Source organism: Opisthocomus hoazin, chromosome 19, assembly GCF_030867145.1.
Source record: "Opisthocomus hoazin isolate bOpiHoa1 chromosome 19, bOpiHoa1.hap1, whole genome shotgun sequence".
NCBI classification, from domain to species: domain Eukaryota; kingdom Metazoa; phylum Chordata; class Aves; order Opisthocomiformes; family Opisthocomidae; genus Opisthocomus; species Opisthocomus hoazin.
In genome coordinates this window covers 15,936,908-15,958,352 of record NC_134432.1, presented here as the reverse complement: position 1 = coordinate 15,958,352, position 21,445 = coordinate 15,936,908, and the positions used below count along the sequence as shown (strand labels likewise).

The window sequence follows — 21,445 nt, the reverse complement described above, 5'->3', positions numbered from 1 at the left end:
CCCATACACACTATTATTATCCTCAAAGCCCATATTTTCTTTAGTGTGCCACCTAGAGAGCTAACCACCCTTCCAGAGGTACAGATCTTCCAAAAATGTTGTCTCTCTTTCCAAAAAGAAGGCGTGGAAATAGAGATCTATGGGGAACGAGGGAGATGTCCAGATTTAGGCCTTCTCTCACTCCCAAGCAGTCATGGGATGTGGCACACGTGAAAGAGAAAGAGGAGGTCCTGACACCATTCTGGCTATCACAGGAGCAGCACTCAAAACCACAGATCACACACCCAGCCAGGGAAGACCACCTCTGTGCGGAACAAGCTTTCTCTTGAGAAACACCTTCTTGGTGGGCCAGAATCCCTCACCTCCACCAGATCAGCCCAGCAATTCTTAGCAGAAACTCATTGAAGCACCCTAAATAGTTACTGTTCCACATTGCTGGTTTTGCCAATAGGGACTTGCTCAATATTACGCAGATCGTGATTTCATTACTGAAAATAACACTGATTTTCACCTCATGCTCCAACTCTTTAAGATGTAAGATTCATAATACAAAGTCTCCTTTCATCCCTACCAGAGTGGCTAATGCTAGTAGTAAAATGCTGAAACAGTTATTGACAGCAACAATGTGAAAGTTTTGCATACTCAGGCACAATAAGTGTAACCGGTATTAATGGCTTTTAAAAGCCAGTGAGAAACAACTAATAGGAAAGGCTTTATTAAATCTGCAGGTGCCCAAATTCTCCTCTCATGAACTGATGAAATGTTTTAGAGAGATATTATCCTTTAGAAAGGGGGCTAACATTTTGAGTGATAATCCTATTGAATTATTTAAAATATATATATAAACAAAATTGATCGGAATCTGTTTCCATACAGATGAAATCAGATGGCAAAAGCGTTCTCCACTATGAAATTTCACATGTGAATTTACAAACTGGATCACAGGTGAGATTTTTTCAAGTTCATAACTAAATTGGCTCTAAATAGACGAGTTTGGAATAAATGAGATAACTGAGATTTTACCTCATCACATCTTATAGTTGATATTTCAGGCAGATGTTATGAAAACATATGGGTTGCTTTGGAACACAGATTTGACATCCTGTCTCTGCTCTCAAGCTGACCCATGTTTAGCAAGCTATTCAAGCATATGTGTAATTTTACGCAGGTAAGCAAACAAACTTGCTTCAAAGTCAGAGCATTTTACTTAACTGATGCTTCAAAAAAAGCAAGTCTTGTCAAAATCAGTGAAAGCTACACAACTGGCAAAATGATAAAGACCAATTTATCTGGGGTTAATTAGGAAAAAAAATAATGTATATGTATTTAGCACTTGCGAAATTAAAAAAGCAATGTCCAAATTTTGTATGAGTTTGTTACTATTAATACAAATGTTTATGTGCTGAAACAGGTGGACTCTTATGTGACGGAAGAGTAGATCAGAATAATTTTACTGAATATTGGAGCTCGACTTCTTACCAACTGCAGGAGGATATCATGCTGTTATATTGTATGTTGCTTAGCAATGTAATGTGGGAAGCAGCACCACAGTCCTTGACAGCACCATTGTCCATTGAAATGCTTGTGAAATATTACCTGGGTTATATAAAGATAGCATACAGTTATATAAAGATAGCATACAGTTAGAGAAAAATAGCATAAAGTTTCAAAGCAGGACAAAGAGGAAGAAGGCTGTAAAGAAAAGGCATTGCTATTCTAATGGCAAAAGGGTCTCCCTGGATATCTGTCACTTTCTGAATGCACGCAGCATAAATTAAATATGAAGAAATCGTATCTGTAAAATCTCATTACAGCTATGCTTACAAATGATATACTATATTGTAGAGTAACTGCTGTCTAGCAGTTGAATAACTCTGAGTCCCTATATGTGCCAATGCCTCTATATTACTACCATATAAAGAAGACCTATTGTTTATTCTGATGTTTTCCTTTGGAGGAAAAGTTTTGTACTCTGATATAGTGATTACTCAGGCTGAGCAGAATACAGGCAAAAGGAGGAGCATTAATCAAATATGGATTTGTTCTACAAATGGATTACATGATAGGGTCTCTTCTCAGTCAGACAAATGTGAATATTCACCTTTTGTGGTTTCACAGTATACCAGCAGTTGCAGGCACACCCTTCTGTATTCACTGCAATTGCTTTTTCTCTGGTGCCTTTTGCACAGAGAAGTGTCAATCTGCTCTTGCTTGATTAGTTTTGACAGCCTCAGTATAACAGCCTCTGCCGAGATTTGCCTTCACACATGCCCTGTAATGTTTCTTTGGCCAATCTTCCAGCCACTCACCATATTTTAACTAGCTAGAGAAAACAGCTTGGGTAATCTGTTTTCTGACCTTCATAGCAGATGCCAAGATCTGTGTACTGAAGCATACAAGAGTGCTGCTTCACTGCTTAGTGTTGCAACACTCTCAAACTTCAGCATTTCCAATGTAACTCTCTTTTCTCCTGCCTAGTTTCTCATATGTTCACCTTTCCCTGGTAAGGGCATTGCATAATTTTGACGTGCCACGTGAATGACCTAGTGTGATAAGTGTCGTTAACAACTCATATGGTAAAGAATTCCTTTGAACTGCTGCAGTAGCAGGTTTCTCCAAAAGACAGCAGCCCATGTTATGCTACTCTTGCCAGAAACTACAGCTGAAGGAGGGCAAGCATGTCCATGAAGCATGCCTATGAAGAAATGAGCACAACCGGATCACGGGTCATCCACCAATATCATTCAGTAAAAGATTCCTTCATCATCACTCCCTTCTTGGCAAAGTAGCTGCTACCAGGAACCTGAAGGAGATGCTAGCAAGCAAAGAGAAAACACACAACACCAAACCTGTACACAGGAAATACATCACCATCAGGCTGAAGCTAAACTCCAGTGCTTTCAGTTCAGAAGCACTACCATTGGATTCATTGCACTAACTAAGTTTTGTAACTTGAGGAAGCATCAGGCTCATATTCTTACTTTGTCATATGGAACAAACCTCAGCTTATGAGGGTTCATAAAGACACAGGAGCTTATCTGCATCTTAGTAAAAAAATACTGAATAGACATGACAGATCCTAAGAGCCATTTCAAGGAACAATTCAATATTCCCTTTTATAGTATTTGGCAGGAAAACACCACCGAGTTTACTCAGCTTGCATTAACTAATGGATTTGAGCATTCTCTTTAACAAAGAGAGAAGATGTTGAGTTACACTGGCTGCAGGGTTACAGAATGCTTTGGACAAATCTCAAACTGATTTACCACAGAATCTGTGCTGGCTTTGCTCTAAACTCACAGGCAGTGATGCCTCATATTTTGAAATGAGAATTCCTAAAATTTGGTTAGAACATTAATTTTTGTGGGTATATATATTACCAATAAACATGGGAAGTTAATTGCCTTTATTTAAAAAGTGAAGATGGACAAAGTAAAAGATATTATGCTGTTGAAAGTAACCATATAACAGAAGTGAAAGTTTCAGGCAGGTCATACCCTTCCAACACGCCAACAAACCCCACTGCATAAACACATGGAGTACCTGTTTCTTCAGAGAAGGACCCAATTTATTCCCACAAAACAGAACCTCATATAAATATAGGAGTGACAATGGTGAGATTTACCCTGTAGAAAACCTCACTCCTCTTCAGCCAAGAGGAATATGGTTTTGATCTCAAGGAATATGCATTTGATATATAATAACCATTCCCCTAAATCAACGTTAAGTGAGTTGTTTAAGCAGGAAGGGCACTTAGCTGAAAGTAATTGCGTTTGTCTCCATACGAAGATGGAAGTGTTTGTTGTGGAGACCCTCCCGAGCACACAGCTACTATTGGTATCGAACTATGCAGACTATACGCAGCATTAAGGACATAAATCTCCCTTCATGATGCAGGAGTTCCAGAGAGACTGCACTGAAGAAAGGCCCATAGAAAGAGCTGTTCCCCGTGTGTTAATGTGTCTAGGAAGGAAGTATTTTCTCTCTGGAAAAGAAAGCAGGAAAGTTTATGCAGGTCAAAACTAATCACTGGGCGGTGTTCCCAAAATCATACTTGTTACCTGAAAAGAATACATTTGATAATTTAAAATAGTGAATGCAGAACAGCATGTGGGTCCTCTCTCTCCATTGGCATCAGAAATACAATGTTTTCATGACAGCCTTCCTTTGGCCTTTCAATCATTTCGTATTTCTTTGACTTAATTTGATTCCTTTAACTTAGTTTTTTAAGCTTCTGCCACATATTCTTGGTGCTTCAGCCTTGGCTTCCTTTTATCTGATCTGAAATTAAGATCTATTCTGTGGCCTCTGTGCCTCTAATGGATTTTCTGGTTAAACATAAGTGAATGTATAATTCAGCCAGAAGGTTTTTCATAACAGTGCAGTCTTACAATAGATTAAAAGCAGTTAGCTTTTACTAGTGCAAGCCCCTTTTTGGATCTAGTGCTTCAGAGAAGCCCAGCAGAGACAGACTTCCTTTATTCCTTACTTTCATCCAGAGAGGTTTTTCAAATTCACTAAAATTCAAGGCTCTTTAATTTTTTAATTTTATTTTTAACAATTTGCAGCTCAGGACCGGAGAAGCTGGCTGGCATGACACAACTGCTCTGTCTTGCTATCTGTAGAAATAATTTTAGCACAGAGAACAGCATCCCTATTTTCATAGTCAATTGCTCAGAATAACTTTCAAAGTCTGCCCTTACATTTTTCACCTTCCCAAGCACATTGACTTCTGGAAGCACCCAGAAGTGGGGAACAGTTGCAGTTAAAGGGTGAAGAGCAAGACCATTCCTGGCTTCCTCACAGCTGAGCCTTTCAGTATCAATCAGCATCATTTACTCGGCTTGTCAGTTCAAGGCCACAAACCCATCTGATATTCCTCCTTGTATTTCCCTCTGACTAAGCTAAGCCTTTGGACTAATTCCCTCTAGTCAGAGGATGAAAAACACACCTGAGCAACAGATGGTGTATGCATCTGCCTCCAATGTGAAAGTTCAGAAGTGACCAATGTTAGGTGAGGCTTCTTAGCATTTGCAGACCAAAACTCTCACCAAAAGACCCTTCCTCTCATACTGCATTTCCTAAGAGAATGACTACAGAGCTACACACGGTGAGATTTATTAAGACTGATTTAGCTGATAGCATTTTGGATTTGTGTATCAAAAAAATGTAAAAATGCAGACGAAGGCAGGGAGTGTACAGAATGGCTGCAGGCATTTTAACTCTTCATTTCATTTCTAGTTAAAACGTCAGGGGAAAAAAGATTTCATCAGGACATTCAGAAGAAACAGCTGTTCACAGCTCTTCAGTGTAACCAAGTTCAGTTCCACACAGTGAAACTACTCAGAAGCTAATACACAAATTCCAGACTCCACCTGGGCTGGGGCCTCTGATGAATTTGCTGCGGCATATGAGTGCTTATCATGCTTATCATTATCACCTTGTGAAATGGCCACGTTTTCGAAAGACTGGCATGAAGTTTATTTTTATTTCAGGATTTTCTGAACAGGTACCTTATGAAAAAACCTCAGTCACTACTAATTTTGATTGAATCCTTACAAATAAAAATACTTCAATCCTACTGCTTTTTTGTGGAGATACACAACTCCTCAAAGGAACCATTTGCTCCTTGTCCTGTCACAACAAGTCTTAAGAAAAAAGGAAATAGCATTAAAAAAAAAGCAAAAAAAAAGATTGAAGGTCAGGTTGGACCGGGTTCTGAGCAACCTGATCTAGTTAAAGATGTCCCTGCTGACTGCAGGGGGATTGGGCGAGATCACTTCTAAAGGTCCCTTCCAACCCAAAGCATTCTATAAAAAAAAAAAAAAGATAACTGATGATGTGATTAATTTACATCTTTGCAAAAGAAGGTACAACTAAGCTGACCTCAGCGGAAGAGGAACCGCAGAGCAGATAGTGGTAGATCAGCAGTGAAGGAGTTAATACGGTTTCTCTTCAGAGAGGAGGATGAGGATGTCAGCATTCCTTTCACCGGCAGTATGACAAAGTAAGTGCTGAGCTGACATGCAGCAGATGCCTGGCATGCAGTTACCTGTCTACCACACAAACTAAAGGTTACAGCAAACCTGGAGCTAATGGATGAAAGAATGGCACCCACTCATGTTCCAAAGGCTCCTTGCCTGCATAGCCAGGAGACTTCTCATCTTTAATGCACAGCCTGCCAACAACAAGTACAATTAAGTGACAACAGAGCACCTCAATATGTGCCATGGAGACACAACAAAGAAAACAGCTTTTCCTAAAAGACCCCGTGGTTAAAGTGCAGCAGCGACGTGAGTGCCCTCAGCCTGGGATCTGGGGTAATGGATAGCGATGCATTAAGCCTTTTTAACTGGGATTATCTGAAGAAACCAGTTTCAGCACCAATGCTTGATGGCGTATTTTAGTACTGCCTGATGCCTCCCTATAGAAAAGGCTTAAACTCCCTCTTGTGGGTAATTTGAGAAAATCCATTTTGTAACACAAAGACCACAGCAGAGTTTGCAAGAAAGCAATCTCTCTCCTTTAAACCTTCATTTTTCCCCGTACTTTGTCCCCTGGCCATTGCAAAACAGGTTGTGTGGTCTCCATCCTTTGAGGTTTCCAATACCAGACAAGACAGCCCTAAGCAACCTAATTTCACCTTACAGCTGACCCTGCTTTGAACAGGCAGTTGGATTAGGGACCACCTGAGGTCCCCTCCAACCTGTATTACAGCCTATATTCTTATGATCCTATACACACAAAAAGGAGAAAGCATACTCTAAAGAGAACCCAACAATTGCTACAGAAGAAGAAAAAGTGTTGAAGCATACTAGGAAGTTCATACTACTCTTTATTTCATTAGTTCCAAAGGTAGTTGACATCATCATCTGTTGTTGAAGATTTTAGGCAAATGACTAAAGGAAACATGGAAATGTACTTCACTGTCCTGATTCCCAAAACAGATGAAGAGAGGCTAAGAATGAAACAGAAGTAGAAATAAATATACAGGATAGCGTTGAAAGACACTGACAACAGCATCTGAACCATTATCTCAAGGGCTTCTTCTTATATCTGTCACCCAAAGTAACCACAAACCGTAAACTCAGGCATGTGTATTGTTAAAGTACAATTTTGACTCACCACAGCCTAATTCTTAAAATATCAGCACAGTTCAGGGCATCAATATTTACTTTCTAAAATTAAATAAAACAATACGTCTACATAAAGTTTTACATGCAGAAGTCTCAAAGCACTTTAGAAAGTCAGAGGAGCACTACAGTTCCACAGAGGTTACAACTCTTTGCTTAAAGTAATGAGATCAGGCAAGGGCACTGGATCTTGTACTTTGCTGTTGAGCTCAAATCATCTAATGAAAGTTCAGCCCAGTTGCTTTGGGTGCAACGTAATGAACATTTTACGAGATGGCAGAGATGGATACAGAAGACATAAAGGCAGAACAGAATTTACCACTCAGGAAATGTTCACGTTCAAACCCTATATATCAGAATAAACTCAAGAAATAAAAAGAGCATTTTAAGTCATTGCTTACAATGAAGCTTTATAGCACCATAAACATGGTATCAAGGCCATGGTAGTCAAAATGCTATCCCAGTTCAGCTATACCCCTTTGTTGCACACCTTTTTAACCGGAGTCAGCTGCTTGTCCTTGAATTTATTTTTTTAACAACGCTGCAGTCATTTCAGCTGTGGGTAAAGGGCACTATAATCGCACACTTACAAATTCTGCAATGTGAACAAATAAAAGAAGACAACATCCAAATACTCCTAGATTGTATCCCATTCATAAAGTGAATGTAGACCTCATCCTCTAAAGTTACTCAATATAATGTGGAACGGCAATTATGTTGAGTGTTTCCTCTTGACAGATCTAGATTTTCCAGCTTCCTCACCTTGCTCTACTCTGCACAGTATCTAGATTATGCCTAACCGTCTGTTCAACTGCATTCACATTGTCAAACCTTCTATGGCTATGTAGTCACTCAATCCAGCTCCAGCGCAAAAAACATGCATCTTCATGGCACTTACATTCTTTCTCATAGCAAAGGACCTTATATCACAGAACCACAGAATAGTAGGGGCTGGAAGGGCCCTCTGTGGGTCATCTAGTCCAACCCTCCTGCTGAAGCAGGGTCACCTACAGCAGGCTGTAGAGGACCTTGTCCAGGCGGGGCTTGAATATCTCCAGAGAAGGAGACTCCACAACCTCCCTGGGCAGCCTGTTCCAGGGCTCCGTCACCCTCAGAGGGAAGAAGTTCTTCCTCATGTTCAGACGGAACTTCTTGTGCCTCAGTTTGTGCCCATTGCCCCTTGTCCTGTCACTGGGCACCACTGAAAAGAGCTTGGCCCCATCCTTCTGACACCCACCCTGCAGATATTTATAAGCATTTATTAGGTCCCCTCGCAGCCTTCTCTTCTTCAGGCTGAACAAGCCCAGTTCCCTCAGCCTCTCCTCGTAGGAGAGATGCTCCAGTCCCCTCACCATCCTTGTAGCCCTCCGCTGGACTCTCTCCAGTAGCTCTTCATCTTCATCTTTCTTGAACTGGGGAGCCCAGAACTGGACACAGTACTCCAGATGGGGCCTCACCAGGGCAGTGTAGAGGGGAAGGAGAACCTCCCTCGTCCTGCTGGCCACACTCCTCCTAATGCACCCCAGGATTCCATTGGCTTTCTTGGCAGCCAGGGCATGCTGCTGGCTCATGGTTAACCTGTTGTCCACCAGGACACCCAGGTCCCTCTCCGCAGAGCTGCACTCCAGCAGGTCCACCCCAAGCCTGTACTGGTGCATGAGGTTGTTCCTCCCCAGGTGCAGGACCCTGCATTTGCCTTTGTTGAACCTCATCAGGTTCCTCTCTGCCCAGCTTTCCAGCCTATCCAGGTCACGCTGAATGGCATATATCCTACTGCTAGTAGGAAGTATCATCTTTTTACCTACTAGTATCATCTTTTTACCCTTCCAGCTATGTGAAGTGTTGTATTACAGTTGTCTTGGGTTCCCTTCATTGATAAATTTTCTCACTCCCTAAATGAACAGCATACTTGTCCTACTATCTAGGGTTTTCTCCCTTTTTTTTCCAACATCTATGAAAGGTGAATTGATTGGGCAGGAATAGCCAAGTCTGGTTGAGTTGAATCTTAAATGGAAAAACACGGTTACGTGAAATCAGTAACCCTTTACTGGATTGTTCAGTCACATAGAAGGGAACAAATTTATTTTAAAAATACTATGCTTTTTCCTTCATCAGAGACACTAGCTACTAAGCAGAAGTTCCAGGCTTGCATGATAAAACATTAGGGCAAAGCAATGTTATATCTTATTCCTGCTTCAAAGCTGCTCGGACAACACAATGCAAAACACAGGCTTCTAATGTCTCCCTATCCCTGTTCAGTTGGCATCACAGCAGTCAGTCCTTACTACGAATGTTAGAAATACACTAAATACACCAGCCTGCTCACATGAGAGTAAAATTCTTCCTGAGAAAATAACGATGTGACCTCCTGGGACATGCAATACACTTTGCTTTCAGCTGTGATGATTACACAGCATTAAGGCCACTTTTGAGAACTAATAATGCACCCAAATACAGTGCCAGACACGAGACAGCCAGCTGATGAGTTCTGACTAGTAGAAACATGCCATTAGCAGCTAGGGAATGACCTTCCTCTCATAAAACCTCTGGCAGTAGGTGCGTTGGTCCCTGTGGAGATGAAGCACATCCAGAAGCACTTCCTCCAGCTCTTGTTCTTGCAAGATTCACTTTGGTAATTAACACAGCACAGTCCTCCACACAGTGGTTAAACCCAGCAGGAGGCCTAGAAAATCCAGCTTATGTTTGAAAGTTTCTCCTTAATGAACCAAGTAATTTTCAGATGTTATTGTAAAACATAAGCAACATACAGCCACCTCTGTTTCACCATTCCTGGACCCCAAAAGACCGTTAAAGGAGGTTAAGTTCAGCAGAAGATCACTAGCTCTTCTTGGTTTGTACAATAATTAGAATACTGATTTTCACATAGGTCTTTGAATTCATTAAATTTCTTCAATGAAATTTCTCTCCATGCATTCATAATGCAGAGACTGGGCAGTTTTCCCCTACAGAGTTCTGATAATCTAAAACAGGTATGGCTATTTATACTAGCTAGAGACGTCCCCTCTTAAAACTCAAATTCATGCAAGCATGTACTTCAATTACACTAGAATTTTTAATACAGGTTTAAACTACCTACTGACCTAGATGTTATTTCTAGAATTTTTTTTAATTGCAAGCAGGAAAATAATTTATCATTTGCAACAATGTATAACGGTACCCAAGAGCAACAGAAACTGGATGAAAACTCCATAATGACAAATTATATTTAAAAACAACAATGAAATCCAGAGATGTGGGAGTTTTATGTGCAGGGCAAATTCTTTGCTCACAACCAAAATCTTTTTTGCTGAAGAGGTTACTGTAGTATAATACAGAACATTTGGCTTGAAACCGACTGAAAAGCTGGGTTCACAATTTGGTATTAAAGGACAATCAGCGACTAGAGAATGCAATGAGCAAGACAGTGCCTGATATGAAATGCTACTTGCCAAGCTTGACATTTTATGTCTATATTTATATCAATCTCAAGGAAATGGAGTTTGCTGACAGCAAATCCCAGCCATTAAAGCAGGATGGAACCTGCTGGAAAAGTTCATCTGGCTCAGTTTAATTCAGCAATAGCTATCTTTAGCATTATAGTCTTTAACATCTAACCTACTGAAATTATTTTTCTCCTTCAAGTCTTTCTAACTTCTCTAGTGCCATAAAGACTTATAAGGGTTTTTTGTGGTTGTTTTTCAGAGCTAGTCACTTTTGGCTAGGTCTGGTGGCACTCCAGTTCACAACAAAACCTGAGACCGAACAAGATCACTAGTGTGTCAGCACAAGGGACCCCACACTGCACTGTACTCTGAAACGCACCGCTATTTCACATCATGAAGGGTGGATGCATGCCACCACTTAGGAAACACCTGCTTACAGTATGTAGTGGCATAAAGAAATGCTACTCTTTTGGCCATAGAAATGCACATACAGTCACAGTGACAGACCAAATTTGTACAGTGGGCAGCAGCTGTCCTGTCGGTACAGCAAATACCTTTTAGGATTGCTGAGTTTTGGAAGCTGCCTACTGACATCTGTCTAGAAGGACAGAAGCCCTCTCGGGCAAAGAGTTTGTCTTCTGGCTTCTATTTGTCAGGGGAAAATGAGTTGGTGTGTCATTTGCACTTAAGCTAAGTAACAGTTTGAGATATTTTGGTTACATACAGATACAGAGGTAATAAAAGGATGAAAAATCTGCAGCAAATGTGCTGACAACAAGGGGCCTCTGACCATGCCTACATCCTGGTGCATTAGCGTTAGAAGGAGCTTGGAGATAGGGTGATGAAAGGAATCCTTGCTTGAAAACTTTGTGCAAGAATTATTCTGAGCACCCCATGCAACTGAGCCGCCTCTGAATTTTCAGCACAGCACTAAAGCAGCTGGCAGAGGAGTGCTGGCACAGAGGCAGCTGTTAAGGCAATAAGCAATGAGACCGCAAAGACTGAAGTTCCATACAAACAGCAGCTTAGGTTAAAAACTGAGGTCCTCCTTCCTTATCAGCAGATCTTTTCACTGGTAATTAATCCCCCAGAGAAGTATGGCCCTTAAGAGCAAAAGATGGACCTGTTCAGATTTTGGACTCTGCCAACCCTAGAAAAATTGACTGGAGTACAGGGGAGGCAAGCAGCTAACACTAGGATGCACTGCCTCATTAGACATTTCCAGCTATGAGAGGAGAACTGACATTAGGCTTATTGCCAAGCTTTGCCACATTAGAGTGAAAAAGCAAAAGGATATGGAATAAAATTGGGAGAAGGAAATAATAAAATAATTTATACCAAAGGTCAAGACCACCCCGCCTCATCCCTGCACCCTACCCCCTTATTCTCACAGAGTGAGGGAGGCATATAATATATGCCATAATTTAGAGGAATATGTTCTCAAGTAAACTGCAGAATTTATTTCCCTTTTTTTTTTAAGTTTTAATGAAAGAATTTTATCAATGACAGTCAGAGAAATATGGCTCCTATAACTAGTGCAAGGGACAAAATTTTTCTGACAAGTAGGTTTTTGTCATGGCAACATACATTACTATACATATTTGGAAGACCAAACTGGCCACAGAATGGAAACACAGGGGAAAATAATTTAATTTCCAGGTGAAACATTTTGGGTTTTCTCCATACTAAGTAATCATTTTAGATTAAATTTAAGTACACTTTAAAATATTTTAGTAGAAAATTAAGAAAACAAAAGAAACATTCAATTTGGTACCAGACAACAGAAACAACCAATATGTGTTTCTTTCAATCCAGCTCTTTGTTTCTCACAAGCTGGCTTTTTTGAAATATTTTTAGTTCGAATACATATTCAATTATTTGTATAGTTCTAGTTTGAAGTGCCTGTATTAGACTTTCTTCTTCTCTTACAAAGTTCGTGTTTATCCTTAAGGAAAGGAAAACTGAATAACTGTAAAAGAGAGACGGTAGCTCATGTCTCTTCCTGGTAGTACTGGCAATAGCCCAACAGAAAGAATGTGTCAAGAGAGAATTAATATAGCGTGCTCTACAGGAGGTAAAGGAAATAATTCCTCTATATCAGAAGAAGTAATGTATTTTACTCTATAGTAATATTGAGACTTTCAGAAGTACTTACTGCAGGTCTGTGCCAGTTTTCAAAACACAGATCATGCATAACATACCAACTCTGAAGGTGCCATCTGCTCCAGAGTTCTTCGCTCCTGGGCCTTTTTTTCCCACTCCATGCTACAGGTCACTTTCTCCTCCACTGCGCCAGCACGCTTGGCTCATGGGCTGCAAGGATCTGGAACACCAAAGTGACACAGCTGAAATCAGTCATTGTTTTTTACCAAGTATTTTCCACTGCATCCTTTCTGTGGTCTGGTTTATGCAAACAAACAGTTATCTTCCATTTTGACAAGCTCTAATTGATAGCCATTCCTGACTTTCTTCTTTTTAAATCACGGGGTACAGTAGACATAGCACAAATACAAAAAAGATATTACAAACATTCAAGTTAGCAAACTATAGCATATCAAACCAAAGCTATGTATGTATGCATAGAGTAGACTGAAATCCCTGCTCCTTCTTTTCTACTATCCACTGAAGTTTTAGGTTGGAGTTACTCCTCCATGCTTTGATTCCTTCTCCTGTTAATGTGTTTTGCACTCGCCTTTTACCTCAATTTCCTCCTTGATTTACAGAGCACCGAACATTCATCGGAGGAGGAATCCACTTACTGTCACTACAGCCAAAACCATTGTCAGTTTTTGAGGATCTAGCGCTGTTGAACAGAATGCAGGAAATTCACCTGGAAGTGTGTCATACAGCCCTGGGGACCAGCAGATTACCAGCGCTGCAGGTGAAAACCCTGTCTCACAATACATGAGTAATGAAACCCTGAAGACTGGAACTGCTGAATGGCAGATGCAAACACAGGGCTCGTATTTTACACTCAGTGTATGAAAAGCTGAAATCTCCATGAGTAAATGGCACCTGGACATGATTGAAAATGACATCATATTTGCCTGACTCCTGATCAGCTGGTCTCATGCCCCATAGCTAAGGAAGGCTAGATACAATTTTTAACCTAGGCATAACAGTAAAAGCCGAGTGCATGAATGTGCAGAGGCAGGAACCAAACTGTTGAGGGACTCTTCAGCAAAGAAGGAATAAGTATACAGTAATTTCTTCTCATAAGCAAGAGTACTTGAAAAATGATACATGGAAACGCTAAACAGGAACTGCTCTCACTCCTGACCAAAGAGAACTGGGCAAAATAGCTCACTGCAGAAGTGCCCAGAGCCAAGAGAGCTTCTCATAGCAGTATGAACGTGTCGCTTGTAAGCACTTTACTGACTAGTAATTGCAGACATTTAATCCTGGGTGAGGATTGTTAGACCTTCTGCAGATTGCTCAAAGGAAGTAGTTGAAAATTTGATTGCGCGTACGTGATACACGATCAGCAAAGGAAAAAATATCAGCTGCAAAATCTGAACTGCAAAACGTGTATCAAACACTGATTTTGAGTATGTTAGAGGGAAAGAAACTCATAAGATGCTTTAAAGCATGCCCTCGTATGGGTATTGCTTAGAGAGGCACAAAGGCTGAAAGTCCATGTGAAATGTTTCTCATTTTTGTGTTTCTTTGCAATCACAGTAGAAACAAATATTAAGCCTAACATCCCCACTAGCAGTGGGGTTCATTAGGCACAAGCTGCACCATTTCATTGAGAAAAATAATACATTTCTCCATGATTTATGCAAGCCAAGAGTCAGCTGATTGCTCAGGTCTCTCCCCAGTTGTGATATAGCTCAAAAACTTGCAAATGGACATTTAGAACACGTTTCAAAACAATTTGTGTTTGAGTCTGCATCTTGTTTACAAGAACAAACTACTGAAGCTGAGTAATAAAACTTGGAGAAATGCATTTTATAGTGGAAACACTGGCACAACTTTAATTACTTCAGTATAACAGGCATCTCTGAGGACAGACTGTTCAGCCACTTCCAGTGTATTTTAAACCTACATGAAAAAGTCAAAGAAGAAATCCATACAGCAAGAAATAGAAACATAAATCCCTTTCAAATGCAAGATGACTTCAGCCGAGAAAGCTTGCAACCCATTAAGACACAGTCCTTTAGATGAAAGCAGAGGCACACAGTGGTATTGCACCCATTGTCCATGTTCATTCGATTCTAACCAAAGTCAGAGCGAGCTTTCCTAACAACTTCACGTGGAACAAGACCTCAAGTCTTTTGCAAATTGAACAAAAATAGTCATTTAGGAAATAGATGGCAGGCTTAGAAGGAAATGCATCTTCAGCTGCTGTGTAAGAAGAGACATTCATACCAATGTCCACTCCCTAGATACAAGGCATCAAAACAGAACAAAACCAGGTGGAATATCAGTAAGGGACAAACAATTAGCAACTTATTGGACTTTTGCAGTTTTATGTGGACAGCACAGATCCAGCCTGGGAGAGCACCACTGACCTGGTCGTATGCCAAACTGCTAATTACACCACCTTTCCAGTAGGTATATACATATTAAAGTAAATATACAACGTAATGTAAGAACAAACTGTTAACATGATGTAAAAACAAACTGTTGTCCAGAAAACTCCACAGTATTTTGCAGATTTAATGCAACATATGAGCTATAGTGGAATAATTTCTTCCGCCACTGGGCCATACTGCAGCAACTGCTGAGCAGTTGGCAACAATGCATGCAGTAAAATCACTATACCCAAGGGCCACGATTAACCAGAATGGATTATGAGGGCTCTGTTGCCCCTATTAGCCATATGCATTAAATATATCTCACTCTTCACTCCAGGTCCTGTGACACAGTCACAGGCATGTGACTGACAGTCACACTCCTACCAAGAGCACAGACAGATCAATCCTTTGACACAGCCAGATAATTAGTGAGGCACAGTGAAACTATTCATGACTAGAATTCGGACAAGACAAAGGCCAACAGTTTAGAAGGTGTCACAGGACGCCGAATGGAGCACAAGATGTCAGGGACTGTTTTATGCTTCCACTGTGATTTTTTTAACTGTGGATCTATAGTGGTTACCAGCCAACACTCGCAGTTATTGAAATTACAGCACCATTCCCTCCTGGCCTGTGGTGTTCCTTACAGATTTCTTCCTAAAATCAGGCCGTGCCCAGTTATGGGAACTGGTGTGAGTTAAATGCAAGGAAAGAGATCATACACAGAAAATCAGCCACTCTTCAGGAACCTTCTTATACACAAAATAATTGCTCCTAATTCATCTAGCTCAACTAAAAAATAAATGAGATACCAAAATAGCACTGAAGTCAGATTATGCTGTTTTATATATATATATCAAGCTTCTCTCATGTTGCAAATGAAAAAAAGTATCTTGTTACTTTAAGTAAAATAATTAACAGTAATAATCCTAAAAAATGCTTCTTGGGTTTCAAAATATGGCAAAAATCAGGCCAGTGCGATTCATAAAGCAATATATCTGTCACTAAACTTCAAAACAAAATCAATATAGCTTCTTGGGGCTCCCTCATGTTACTTTGACTAATAAGAACAGATGCACTCGATATGAAATTGTCCTACTGAAACAGTAGAAATAAAAGTAGAATATTCCTTTCACATTGCATACTAGAATCTGTTCTATTATCAGATAATCAGCTGCTCAACAAACATTGCATAGAGGCAAGCAATAAATGGCATCGACTAAAGAGCCATCTTGACAGCTCCAAAGCAAGCTTGAATAAAAGCTTCTAGAAGTAGTAATTTATTAGAGAGATTTACTAAATATATCAATAGCCTCTTAAAACATTTATCATCATTTCTAGTAATTTCAACATAGTCATCAAGTTTATCTCACCTTCTAGCCAGCTAGACCTTGTCAACCGATTTAGATACTCAGAGGACGTAATGGTTTAATTATTTCTATTTTCTTTCTAAATTATGTTATTGCTGGCCTTATGGGGTAAACATTTTGTCATACCTCTCCTGTTCTACTATATAATACTGCACATAATATATTTGGAATTAGTGTCGCAATTTCAGCTCAGTCAGGACTTGTAGTTAACCATATTGACAGTGTGGATATAATTCCTAAAATACACAGAGGTAAACACAGAAGATTCAGATGCCAAGGAACTATAACCTCCATCACAAGGCAGACAGTCTGAGCTGCTAGGTGTCAAGCACAGGTGTTCGTTAAAAGCAGTAACCCTATGCTTAATACAACTTTGTTAGTATGTGTCTGAAATCAATGTAAATTCCTTCTTTAATCATCTGTATAACGGGCATAATAAAGCTCTCTGGGGATGTAGGAGATTGCACTCAGCAGCAGAAATCCCAGAACATGTTGCATAATGAGCAAAGCAAAACGCACTACCCTCTGCCTGAAAAGGACTTTGTCCCATTGCCTTGTCCCTGCCTCGCTGGCTGACAGGAAACTGCTGCCGCCATGACAGACAGGCACAGACTCCTCCTTTCCCACCTTCAGACTAAGCTGTAAAATGAACAGGTACATATAAAACAGCTGGTAATTTCGGCCACCTTCACACTGGCTCCCTTCATACTGCCTAAACAAGAGGATAATCTCACCAGCAGTGATTGAATGGTGGTGTCAGATAACTCTGCTCTTCATTCAGAATTTGCAGTCACAACTGTGCAGTAGTTTGAGGGAGGCTTTTCATTTTGTATCTCGTATTTTGCCTAGAAGCATCCACTCCCACTTCTATCCTACCAAGTTATGAGGTCAAAGATAATCATCCAGAGAAGAATATCCTCTTGCTTAAAGTCTTTTAAATTTGCTGCAATGACTATTTAAATGCTGGAATGAGCCACAGCATTTTCATGACTTCTAGGAATCCTCCTTCTCTCCCCCCCCCCCCCCCAAGTCTGTCATTGGCTCCTCTTTCACAGCAGGGCTAAAAAGCACATGGAACTGCAAGAAAGAAAAAGCCCTTATTTACTAGTTTCACCATTCTCATTTAAAAAAGAGGTCTATTTCCTACAAATGTTAGGCATCCTGTTCATCTTCTATCAGCAGATTTGTGTCCCGAGATACAGGATGTATCCTCATGTAGTCCAGATAAAACTGGATTAAGGAGGCTTGTTTCTCTTCACACATTAATGAAACATCTCACTACACCTGAACCAGTCATTCTACTGCTTGATGCTCCTTTACATTTGCCTTCGTGCTTCCTCCAGTTCCCATGAAATAACTCATGAGCCCCACTTCTGGTCTATTGAATTTTTTAACTAATTTGGCAGCAGTAATTGAGCAGATGACTTTCGAAAAGCAACTGCTTCACGTGACAGATTTCTCCCTCTGTATTAACATGTCAAGGATGCTAATTGCAGAGAAAGATTTAGCAGACAAACTCTGGAAAGATGAATGTTTATGAGCTTGTACAGTTCCTTATAAGATACAGGACACAGAAAGAAGAGTAGGGTGGAAGAATGCAAAAATCTGTGGGACTCTCAGTGGTCCAAATAGGTCAGATTTCAACACACATATATACTTTCTAGTTTAGCTCTTTGCTTCTTTCCCAACTGGGAGGTCCTCAGATGCTGTACTGATTAAGCTCTTTGTCTCTGCAATCAGATTATAAATCATGGAAGGAGAAAATAAAATCTCTTCTGAGTTGGTATGGTGATAATTAATCCTTTTCAAGCCCTCTGCCAGCAATTTAGCTTTCTAGAATCCTGCACTGGTATCCCAGATTTTGGGGAGAATGCATACAGAAGTGAAATGAGAGTAGAATGAGGAAGGCCACCAATACACGATACTTGTGGGTTCATTTTTTTCTCCTGAACTGTGAATATGTCATAGGGATAATTTCAGTCAGTTGGCTTAAACACTCTCATAGAGCTAAAGCCATGTCATTATTTTATATTGTTTAACTGTTGGCACCAGCCTGTTTCTGCTTGATTTTGTACAATGGAGACAGTAAATTTTTCTCCTATTAAACCACTGTCACTATCTTTAAAATTATCTAAACTCATATGAATTACCCCTTTTATTTTGTGCTAGAGCTCCAAACATCTGGTGTACTCTACTCAATCCGCTCAAAGTAACAAATCAGACTAGTCAAAGCAGAAATATTTAATTTCCAATATCAAGAAGTTGTGTCAGAATGAAAAATCCTAGGGGCAATTTAGGGTTGCTTGGTAGCTGCTGTTGGAAACAGTGCTCTCTACATTATTTTCCACATTATACTTGTGAAACAGTATCGCATGCATCCCTAAAGGAAAGTAGCAACGAACACCTGAAATAGTTCAATAAAAGACAAAGAGCCAAAGCAAGAGGAAAGATACTGCAGGTACCCCTGAGTCTTCCAAGGAGGTGGGAAGAAAGAAAATTCCTTAAATTAGAAACAAATTTCTCAGTAAAACACAAATGACAAATCACAGACACACAGGCTTTTAAAGTGCCTTCCAAAACTATCCACATCATTCTAGATTTGTAACAATGGTCTTCAAATCTCAAGAATAGTTCTTCTAAAATCCCAAGTATGCCATTCACTTAAACACCTTTTTTTGTGTGTGTAATATGTTCTTATCTCTTCTTTAAATTTGAGACTGAAAAAAAAAGTGTAAGTTAATTTATGCTTTTTTTAAGAAGGGTTTCTCTTACATTTTGGGTCAGGTTGTTTAATAATTTACTCACATCTATACAATAGAAACACAGTAAAAAATGCTATTTTCTGCATACTTACACTGTATTCCAAAAGTATTTATTCCACTACTATAATCTCTACAAACATCTTAATTGAATGAGATTTTACAATACATGCAGAAGGTGCAACACATATAAAAGGTGAGAGTCATGTCCCAGAGCTTTTGTTCTTGGCTGCTAGAGCCATCTGTTGCTTTGTAAGAAACCATCACCATCCAGAGGGTATGCTTCCTTTTGTGTGAGAGAAGAGACAGCACTTATTACTATTCAGATAGCCTTAATTCAGTATTTTTCCTCATTAGAGTGAAAGTAAAAATACCTATGTTATTTCATTTGCTCTGATGGTCAATATTAAAGACAGTAAAAGATGAAAATGTCTCAGCCTCAACGAATTCTAAACATGACCATATGCTATTTTCATAAAGAAGCTATTTGTAAGGCCCATGGAATTATGAAGGAATTAATCACAGCTAGAAGAAGGTGCCACTGACTTCTCAACAAAAACTTGATTAAGTGAGGCTTAGCTTCTGTCGTGAACTACTGAAAGATCTGGTTGAAAGTGGGGATGAATAGATTGTACATAATGAAGTCTAAGGCTGTGAACTCATCTATGTTGATTAAGAAAGTGAAATCAAACGAATAAAAGCATGAACAGAAATAGCACAATGGCTTAGTGAATCACAGCTTTCATCTCTGACCAGCAAGTTTCACTTACGATACAATGAATAAATCGTACGGTCTCAGCCTCGTCTTCATTGCGCTACAGTCCACATCGCAGTACTTCTACAAAGGATGGTTCGGCACAGCCAACCCAGAGCTCAGCTCTGCAGACCCCAGGAGCCCACTGCCAGAGCTGTGTGGGAACCTCAGACTGGAGTAACGTGGCTCAGGAGGGCAGGGGAGACATTTACCAGCAAAGGTGACTGGGCAGAATGAGGAAAGCAGAAATGTGATGAGTCAGGACTGGAAATCACCAGAGATGTGCACGGCAAATTTCCACAACCTATGACCAACTCAAGTAAGATGTTAATACTCTCATATTCAGACTAAGTACAAATAATTAAATACTTCAACAACAGCAGCAGCTGAATGGAAACATATACCTATACACTGACTGCTGAGCTGCAGCTTCTTACCAGCAATCTGTCCTAAAAATCTCATCATTAAAGGCGATGATTAAGACAGAAATGTCACCTTACATTTATACAGCAGTTTTCATCCTGAAGCACTTCATTAACTATCTTTCCAAAGATCACTTTGCAATACTGATTTTGCTGTATTTATCCTCTGTCTACCCAAATCAGAAAAAAGAGGCAGATTGTACTCTTTTTAGAATCTCATCAGATAAAACCTTAAACTGTAGTTTCCATAGAAACACATCACAGGTCTCTCAGTTTCTCTATCAAACCTGTTCACAAACTTTCAGCTTTACTTAATCTAGATTTTTGAAAACACCAATTAGCTCTTTCATTATTTAGTGCTCTTACAGTCTTTTGTGCTTACATTAAATAAAGGAAGTAAAGCTAGACACAGCTGAACCACATCACTGTTGCATGGAGCATCTTGCCTTCAACTTTATCATTACAGTGCATCTCTGAGGTGGAAACAAAACACTTTAATATCTACCTTTTTTTTTCAGTAACATAATCTCTTCTCCTACAACTCTGTCAAGCATGCCAGTGTCTTGGCATGCAGTTCTGCTCTGAAATTCTAGGGATGCAGTAGTTACAAGTGCTAAAACCTCCTGGCTATCCAAGTGTGAGACAAACTTGCAATCTCAGTGGCACACTACAGGAGGATTTCCTCTGAGACTGGGTTTCTTGAATAGTAAAGTAACATTGCATGGCTGCTTTAAGGCACCTTCATGACTTTGACTTGTTCTAGTAGGTCTACTTATTTTTTTTTTGTATTACCTAAGGCTTCTTCTGTTTTGTTAAACACAAATTTTCTCTTTTGCCAAACCTACAGAAGCAAAGAAATCATTATATTGAAAAATCGTAAAGAGCTGGCCGGATGAATTCTGGGTAAGAAGAGAAATGACAAGTAAAACCTTGGTGCACATGACTGGCATACGAAATGGCAGAGGGAATAGGAAAAAGGTTTTGCAAGAAACCTATCTGAGAGCACTGGGAAATTTGCAACTCTTACACCCCCTCTTTTTTTTT

At 39.9% G+C, this 21,445-nt stretch overlaps 1 protein-coding gene across 2 annotated transcripts in view; it reads right to left on the bottom strand.

Annotated features, from left to right (window-relative positions):
- The window catches only part of DAB2IP (DAB2 interacting protein), a 249,932-nt gene that overhangs the window by 222,886 nt on the left and 5,601 nt on the right, over positions 1 to 21,445 (bottom strand). For both annotated transcript variants that reach the window (XM_075439751.1, XM_075439752.1), the window contains exon 3: positions 12,778 to 12,899. The gene's annotated coding sequence lies outside the window, so the exon portion shown is untranslated. The remainder of the gene's footprint in view (positions 1 to 12,777; positions 12,900 to 21,445) is intronic.